Below are 7,500 nucleotides of genomic sequence, written 5' to 3'. Positions count from 1 at the left end.
CACTGATTATTTAATGTAAAAACTAAAATATTTAGAATTTAACAAATATTAATATGAAGCACAATTATCTGAATAAAAAACAGGAACTTGTCAAAGTTTGAAAAATAAAAAAGGATTTTTTTTTTTAATTCAAGTTAAGTCACAATAAATTATAATTTAATACTATTACATGGTCATAGTGATTATAAAGTGGCCCCATTAATAAATACTGTATTATAATATGATATGAGAGATCAAGAGAAGCTGTCGATTTCTTTCTTCATTTCCTGGAGAGAAAAATAAAAAAGTCAAATAAACCTGGAAATCTACTATTAATATCTAACAGAAATAGTATAAAGTAGAACGACATTGAACTGTTTTCTGTGGTATCTTGACTGAAGCAACAGCTCCTTTTCTGTGACCAGTGTAGCATTAAAGCATGGTGGAATTAGCACGCTAACCAGTTGTTAGCGAGCTAGCTAATAGTTTGTTAGTTCCACGTTAGTTCAAGTTTAGAAACGATGACGCCCACACCCGCATTCGCTACTTGATTAGTTGTTAGCAGTCACGACGTGTCCTTCCCAGATTCGTCCCCGATCACTAGCTAATAGTTTGTTAGTTCCACTGTGGAACTAACAAACTATTAGGTAGCTCGCTAACAACTGGTTAGCGTGCTAATTCCACCATGCTTTAATGCTACACTGGTGACAGACAATAAGACAAACAGAGCTGTCGCTCATCTGTTGAGCACTGTTCTTTTCCTACGCTGTGACAAGAGTGTGTAGATGAAGCATTAAGTTATTAAATAGTATACGTAGTAAGAGCTGGACGATGCTACGCTGTGATTGGCCCCTTCTGAGTTTGAGGGGCGGGACTTACGGAGGAGTCAGCTGCAGGTGTGCTGTGGCTCTGTTTTCGGTGTGACGGTCGTACCTGAAGGAGCTCCGTCTTGTTGCGGTTGTTTTTCGCTGTCTGTAGACACACTGAGCTAAAAATAGTTCTGCTGTGTCCAAAGTGTTTACAATGTTTACTGAGGGAATAAATCAAGAGAGAAGTCGAGTCATTTTAGACTAGACTTCTATACAACCAGAGGAGTCGCCCCCTGGTGGACACTAGAGAGAATGCAGCTATAAGACATGAAGCATCGGCTTCATTTTACAGAACCGGAGGTTTTACTGCCTGGTTGTCCTAAAGTTTTTAAACGTTAACGTGAAGCTTGATTTTATTGATGAATGTTTTCAGCTACAAGAGGTTTGAGAACCTCACACTCTCTCTCCTTGTCTATTTTAAAATAAATGCTCCATTATTCATCCATGAACCTTTGTCGCGTATCCAGGGCCGAGACGTGGGGGCAGAAATCTGCAAACATCAAAAGTTTTGGGTACCAAATCTTATCTATTATCGAGTAAATTAAGTAAAAAACGGTTAAATGTAGCACCAAATCTGTAAAACAAATGGTTTCAACCCTTGAGCTATAAGTGAGAATGGGTTATATACTTCCATCATAATGTTCTAAGACCGTTTAAAAGGCACAAAACACAATGTTCATCGCAGATTTATGACTAGAAAAACACACAGTATGTCAAAAAGCGTGTCTATGTGGGTCTCTACGGGTTAAAAGAGACATCAAATCATAATTAAAGTGTATTTGGAAGTGAAATCCTCACATGTGGACTGAAACACATTTCTGTTGGTAAGATATCAGAGAGGCGGGTCGAGGCCTCGGCTCAGCGTTGTGCGTCCTCTTGGCTCGATGCCCGGACTTCCTGCAGAGCCTCGGGGGGGTCTGAGGTGGCGGCCTGTTGAAGCTCGTAGAAGCAGAAGTTTTACTTTCACTCCCTTTAGTTGTTTTTTTACTTTACATCTGCTGTGTGTGTTTGAAGCTGCAGCAGCGTAGCTCTGCACTCACTTAGGTATACAGACCTGCTTCGCTAAAACAAACCCTGTTCACCGACGCGGTCAGGGGAGTCTTTGAGTCTTTTTGATGCCCCGTTGGCTCGGGATGGTGGTACCCGTTCACGAGGACTCCATTTAAAGGTGCCAAGTGGTCCCCAACGCCGCTCTCGGAGGGGCCCGACTCAGTGCTCCCCCTGCTGGACGAGGAGGACGAGGTCTTAATCTTCTTTGTCCCGGTTCTCTTAATGACGCGGGAATGAAGAGGGAAGGTGAGAGGAGGAAGGTGAGAGGGAAGGTGAGAAGAGGAAGGTAAGAGGGAAGGTGAGAGGGAAGGTGAGAGGGAACGTAAGAGGGAAGGTGAGAGGGAAGGTGAGAGGGAAGGTGAGAGGGAAGGTGAGAGAGAAGGTGAGAGGGAAGGTAAGAGGGAAGGTGAGAGGGAGGGTGAGAAGAGGAAGGTAAGAGGGAAGGTGAGAGGGAAGGTGAGAGGGAAGGTAAGAGGGAAGGTGAGAGGGAAGGTGAGAAGAGGAAGGTGAGAGGGAAGGTGAGAGGGAAGGTGAGAGGGAAGGTGAGAGAGAAGGTGAGAGGGAAGGTAAGAGGGAAGGTGAGAGGGAAGGTGAGAAGAGGAAGGTGAGAGGGAAGGTGAGAGGGAAGGTGAGAGAGAAGGTGAGAGGGAAGGTAAGAGGGAAGGTGAGAGGGAAGGTGAGAAGAGGAAGGTGAGAGGAGGAAGGTGAGAGGGAAGGTAAGAGGGAAGGTGAGAGGAGGAAGGTGAGAGGGAAGGTGAGAGGAGGAAGGTGAGAGGAGGAAGGTGAGAGGAGGAAGGCGAGAGGGAAGGTGAAAGGAGGAAGGTGAGAGGAGGAAGGTGAGAGGGAAGGTGAGAGGGAAGGTGAGAGGGAAGGTAAGAGGGAAGGTGAGAGGGAAGGTGAGAAGAGGAAGGTGAGAGGGAAGGTGAGAGGGAAGGTAAGAGGGAAGGTGAGAGGAGGAAGGTGAGAGGGAAGGTGAGAGGAGGAAGGTGAGAGGAGGAAGGTGAGAGGAGGAAGGTGAGAGGAGGAAGGCGAGAGGGAAGGTGAGAGGAGAGGAAAGTGAGAGGCAAGGTGAGAGGAGAGGAAGGTGAGAGGGAAGGTGAGAGGAGGAAGATGAGAGGAGGAAGCTGAGAGGAGGAAGATGAGAGGAGGAAGGTGAGAGGAGGAAGGTGAGAGGGAAGGTCGTAAGAAGGAGCAGGAAGTGAAGACGAGTGCACTCAGACCTCCTCTTGATCTCCTCATCTTTCTTCCTCTTGACTTTTCCTTTTCCTCCGACACTCTTCCTCTCCTCGTCTCCTTGTCTCCTCATTTGACAAAGTGAGCAGGGTGGTCTGTTTCTGCTGACGTAGTCGAGATCCTCTTGCTGGTCAGACACATACACATGTATGAGGAGCAGCTCTGTGGGGTCTAAACATTTAACACTTTATATTTTAAGGATTTAAACGCTGCTCTTTTCCACAGTGGTTCTCGGTTGGATTATTTTCTTTACCTCACACACACACACACACACACACACACACACACACACACACACACACACACACACAAATAATAGAATACATAAATACATTTTTTGGATCAATCTTTTAGTTTACAATTAGGATTTCCCAGAGGTTAAGGTGAGATCTTAATTTGTCCGACAAACCCCAAAACTATTCAGTTAACACTTTGCTTATATGCCTTATAGAACAAAGAAATACAGAGAATTCTCAGAACAAATTATCAGAACTGTAGCAGAATTATTTTCTGTAACTAACTGACGATACGACAACATTTTCATCTACAGTGAGCAGGTGAATCCAGGTGAAAGAGCGCTGAGGATTTTATTTTTTCAGCAAATAAAAGCTGCCGGCTTCACAGCGAACCAGACACAATGTCCACGGTGAAAATGTCAGACTGTGAGCCGTCTCTAAGCTCCTTGAACCCCGTCTGCTTTATGACTGAAGTGGATGAGACGAAATGAAAATCGATGCAGAGCATCAGAGCTTTCACCTGGAATCACCTGCTCGGTGTGTTTCATGGAGACAGTGAAGGAGAGGAGAATACATTGTGAGATAAAACCCTCAGTGAAAGAGGCAGATAAAAGACTTCTGGTGTCGAATGAGGCTTCAAGTGAATGCTGAATATTTCTATCGTACTAGAGTGGTGCCTGGAACTCTGGTTGAAGTTACTTTAAGTGATTCCAGTCGTCTCACCCGTGGCGTTGCTGTCTGGGTTGTACTCAAGGACGTTCTGCCAGATGAGGCCCCACCACCTCCCCCACATGTGAGCAAGAAAAAAGGAATTTATAGTTGTTTAGGCGCTTTTTGTGGTTGTTTTGAGAGTCTTTGTGGTTGTTTTGAGTCTCTTTGTGGTTGTTTTGAGAGTATTTGTGGTTGTTTTGAGAGTCCAGAGTCAGACGCTCCGTGACGTAACGCAAGAAGAGGCGGAGCTCCAGCAGCACGTCCTCCTCCTGCTCCTCCAGAAGGAAGCGGTCCAGCTGGTGTGGGGGAGGCGGGGGAGCCAGGAGCAGGACCTCCATGGCCTTCCTAGCGATCAATGTTTTGTTCCTTTATAGTTTGTGTGTGTGGACTTCACAATAGTTGTGCACAACAAAATAAGCATTAATGAGAAAAGGAAAGCCGCTCCATAGGTCTGATAACGCCGCTGGACACGCCGCTCGCTAATCGCTCCATTAACAGCTGCTTCCTCCGCAGACATGCAGAATTTAACTGGACAACAGCTGCTTGTAAAGACAACAAGGTCAGCAATGCCTGTAATCAGTTCTCCATGTTAAATTAACCTGGTAGTCGATCAATAATCAAGACTGTTGTTGTTTATGATTTTCCGGGAAAGGCTCACGTGATCGGGGACGAATCAGGGAAGGACACGTCGTGACTGCTAACAACTAATGAAGAAACGAACGCGGGTGTGAGCGTCCTCGTTTCTAAACTTATGCGTTAACGAACTTCCACACAAAGAGGTAACCTCGGAGTTTTCAATCTTATCCGTCCCCGGGAGCGTTTTCAAAGTCCTGTGGACGCTCGGTGTAAACGTAGCAGAACATAATATGCGTTTTCAAATGGAAACATAGTAGTGTGGACATTACTCTCGCAGTCACTGCGAAGAGGTGGAGGTCATAATCACCATCTCACTTATTTAACTTCTTAACCCTTCATTTCATGTCGTGGTTTAACTGTCACTCAAGATGGAGTCACGGAGCCTCGGGCGCCTGGTTCAGGAGGCCCTCAGCGAGGACCCCTCCCACCACTGCTGGATGTGGGGCATGTAGTGTGTGGAGAACACCTGAGGGAGCAGAGGACGACGAGGGGTTTGTCTCTTGGTGCTCTGCGGCTCAAAGACGACGACACGCTGATTTCAGTGTGGTCTAAAAATAAAAACGTCTGCAGTCGCCTCTCATCACCACCAGATGTCACTAAAAGATAAGATGAGCTTTGTGTCGAGCAATCTCATCGAATCTGGGAGTGTTGGAGAGTTACTGTGCATATGTGACATATACAGTGCTGTGAAAAAGTATTTGCCCCCTTCCGGATTTCTTATTTTTTTGCATATTTGTCACACTTAAATGTTTCAGATCATCAAACAAACTTTAATATTAGACAAAGATAACCCGAGTAAATACAATATGCAGTTTTCAAATGATGATTTCTTTTATTAAGGGAGAAAAGCTATCCAAACCTACTTGGCCCTGTGTGAAAAAGTAATTGCCCCCCCTTGATAAATCATGAATCAAATGTGATTTTTTGGAAAGCTGAGTTCAATTTCACGATCCACACCCAGGCCTGATTACTGCCAGACCTGTTGAATCAAGAAATCACTTAAATATAACCTCTCTGACAAAGTGAAGTCGGCTAAAAGATCTCAAAAAGCAACACATCATGTAAAGAAATTCAAGAATAGATGAGAAACAAAGTAACTGACATGAATCAGTCTGGAAAGACCCCAGAATAACATCTTAAGAACTTCAGGCCTCAGTCTCCTCAGTTAAGATCAGTGTTCATGACTCAACAATAAGAAACAGACTGAGCACAAATAGCATCATGGGACAGTTCTGAGGAGAAAGACACTGCTGAGCAAAAAGAACACAAAGACTCGTCTCACATTTACCAAAAAACATCTTGATGATCCTCAAGACTTTTGTTCAAATATTCTGTGGACTGAAGAGACAAAAGTTGAACTTTTTGGAAGGTGTGCGTCCCGTTACATCTGGAGTAAAACTGACACAGCATTTCATTAAAACAACATCATAGCAACAGTCACACATGGTGGTGGTGGTGTGATGGTAGACCTGGACCACTTGCCATAATTGATGAAACCATGAATTCTGCTCTCTACCAGAACCTCCTGAAGGAGAATGTCCGGCCATCAGATTGTGACTTCAAAGCTCAAGCACACTTGGGTTCTGCAGCAGGACAATGATCCAAAACACACCAGCAAGTCCAGCAAGTCCAGCAAGTCCACCTCTGAATGGCTCAAGAAAAGCAAAATGAAGGTTCTGGAGTGGCCTAGTCAAAGTCTGGACTTAAATCTGATTGAGATGCTGTAGCCTGAGCTTTAACAAGCCGTTTATGATCTAAAACCATCCGATGTGGCTGAATTAAAACAATTCTATAAAGAAGAGTGGGCCAGAACTCCTCCACAGCGATGTGAAAGACTCATTGCCAGTTATCGCAAACGCTGGATTACAATTGTTGCCGCCAAGGGTGACAAAACCAGTTATCAGGTTTAGGGGGCAATTACTTTTTCACACAGGGCCAAGTAGGTTTGGACAGCTTTTCTCCCTTAGTAAATTAAATCATCATTTAAAAACTGCATTTTGTATTTACTCGGGTTATCTTTGTCTAATATTAAAATTTGTTTGATGATCTGAAACATTTAAGTGTGACAAAAAAGCAAAACAATAAGAAACCCGGAAGGGGGCAAATACTTTTTGAATATATTTTATTTATATAAAAAACTGTCCAACGTCTACTACACTACAGCAAATCAATAGATTCCATTCAACAACGATTTCAAATGGATTTTTTATTTATTTCAGAAGCAGATGATGTGCAGGACAAATGTCTCTATAGTTCAAACATGATTTAAAGAGCAGATACATAATATCCAAAAGCTCAAAAGAAAATAATAAACCAAACAAAAGTATATCTACTGTGTATATGAATACATTTAAAAACAACAAGCAGATTTCAGGATTCACTGCAGATCTATTAAAGTGGCAAATTTATACTAAGATTGAGTAGATATGTTGCATTTTGCAAAAGATATTTAAAGAATCCTTAACAGCAAGATAACAAAACGTAAAAACCAAAAGAGTAAAACATTTGAATGCAGAAAACATTAATTTTTAAATATGATCAAAATCTCTGCACAGTCAAAGCTTTTTAAATGAAGGCAACCTATGATTAATTCAACAACCTCATATAATAAAAAGTGTGTATTTACAACAGCGAGTACTAAATGATGCAGTACTTTACCACATATTGTAATATACCCCTGCTTATTACTCATAAAATACATTGTGTACTTCTTTTTAATCCAGACTTTTGTTAAATTTCAAGCTACTCCACAATAACAAACATAAATTGCAATTTGTCGTATTAAG

General features: G+C 43.0%; 1 protein-coding gene across 1 annotated transcript in view; it reads right to left on the bottom strand.

Moving 5' to 3' along the window:
• Nucleotides 1–6,905: 6,905 nt before the first annotated feature.
• The window catches only part of LOC137891997 (H-2 class I histocompatibility antigen, Q10 alpha chain-like), a 10,695-nt gene continuing 10,100 nt past the window's right edge, over nucleotides 6,906–7,500 (bottom strand). Inside the window, exon 12 of the mRNA XM_068736875.1 lies at nucleotides 6,906–7,500. This exon is cut by the window's right edge and continues 1,351 nt beyond it. The gene's annotated coding sequence lies outside the window, so the exon portion shown is untranslated.

The sequence above is a fragment of the Cebidichthys violaceus genome, unplaced genomic scaffold (assembly GCF_023349555.1).
Source record: "Cebidichthys violaceus isolate CVI_PGR_0920_01 unplaced genomic scaffold, fCebVio1.0.p SCAF_73, whole genome shotgun sequence".
Classification (NCBI taxonomy): domain Eukaryota; kingdom Metazoa; phylum Chordata; class Actinopteri; order Perciformes; family Stichaeidae; genus Cebidichthys; species Cebidichthys violaceus.
This window is presented reverse-complemented; position numbering and strand designations above follow the sequence as displayed.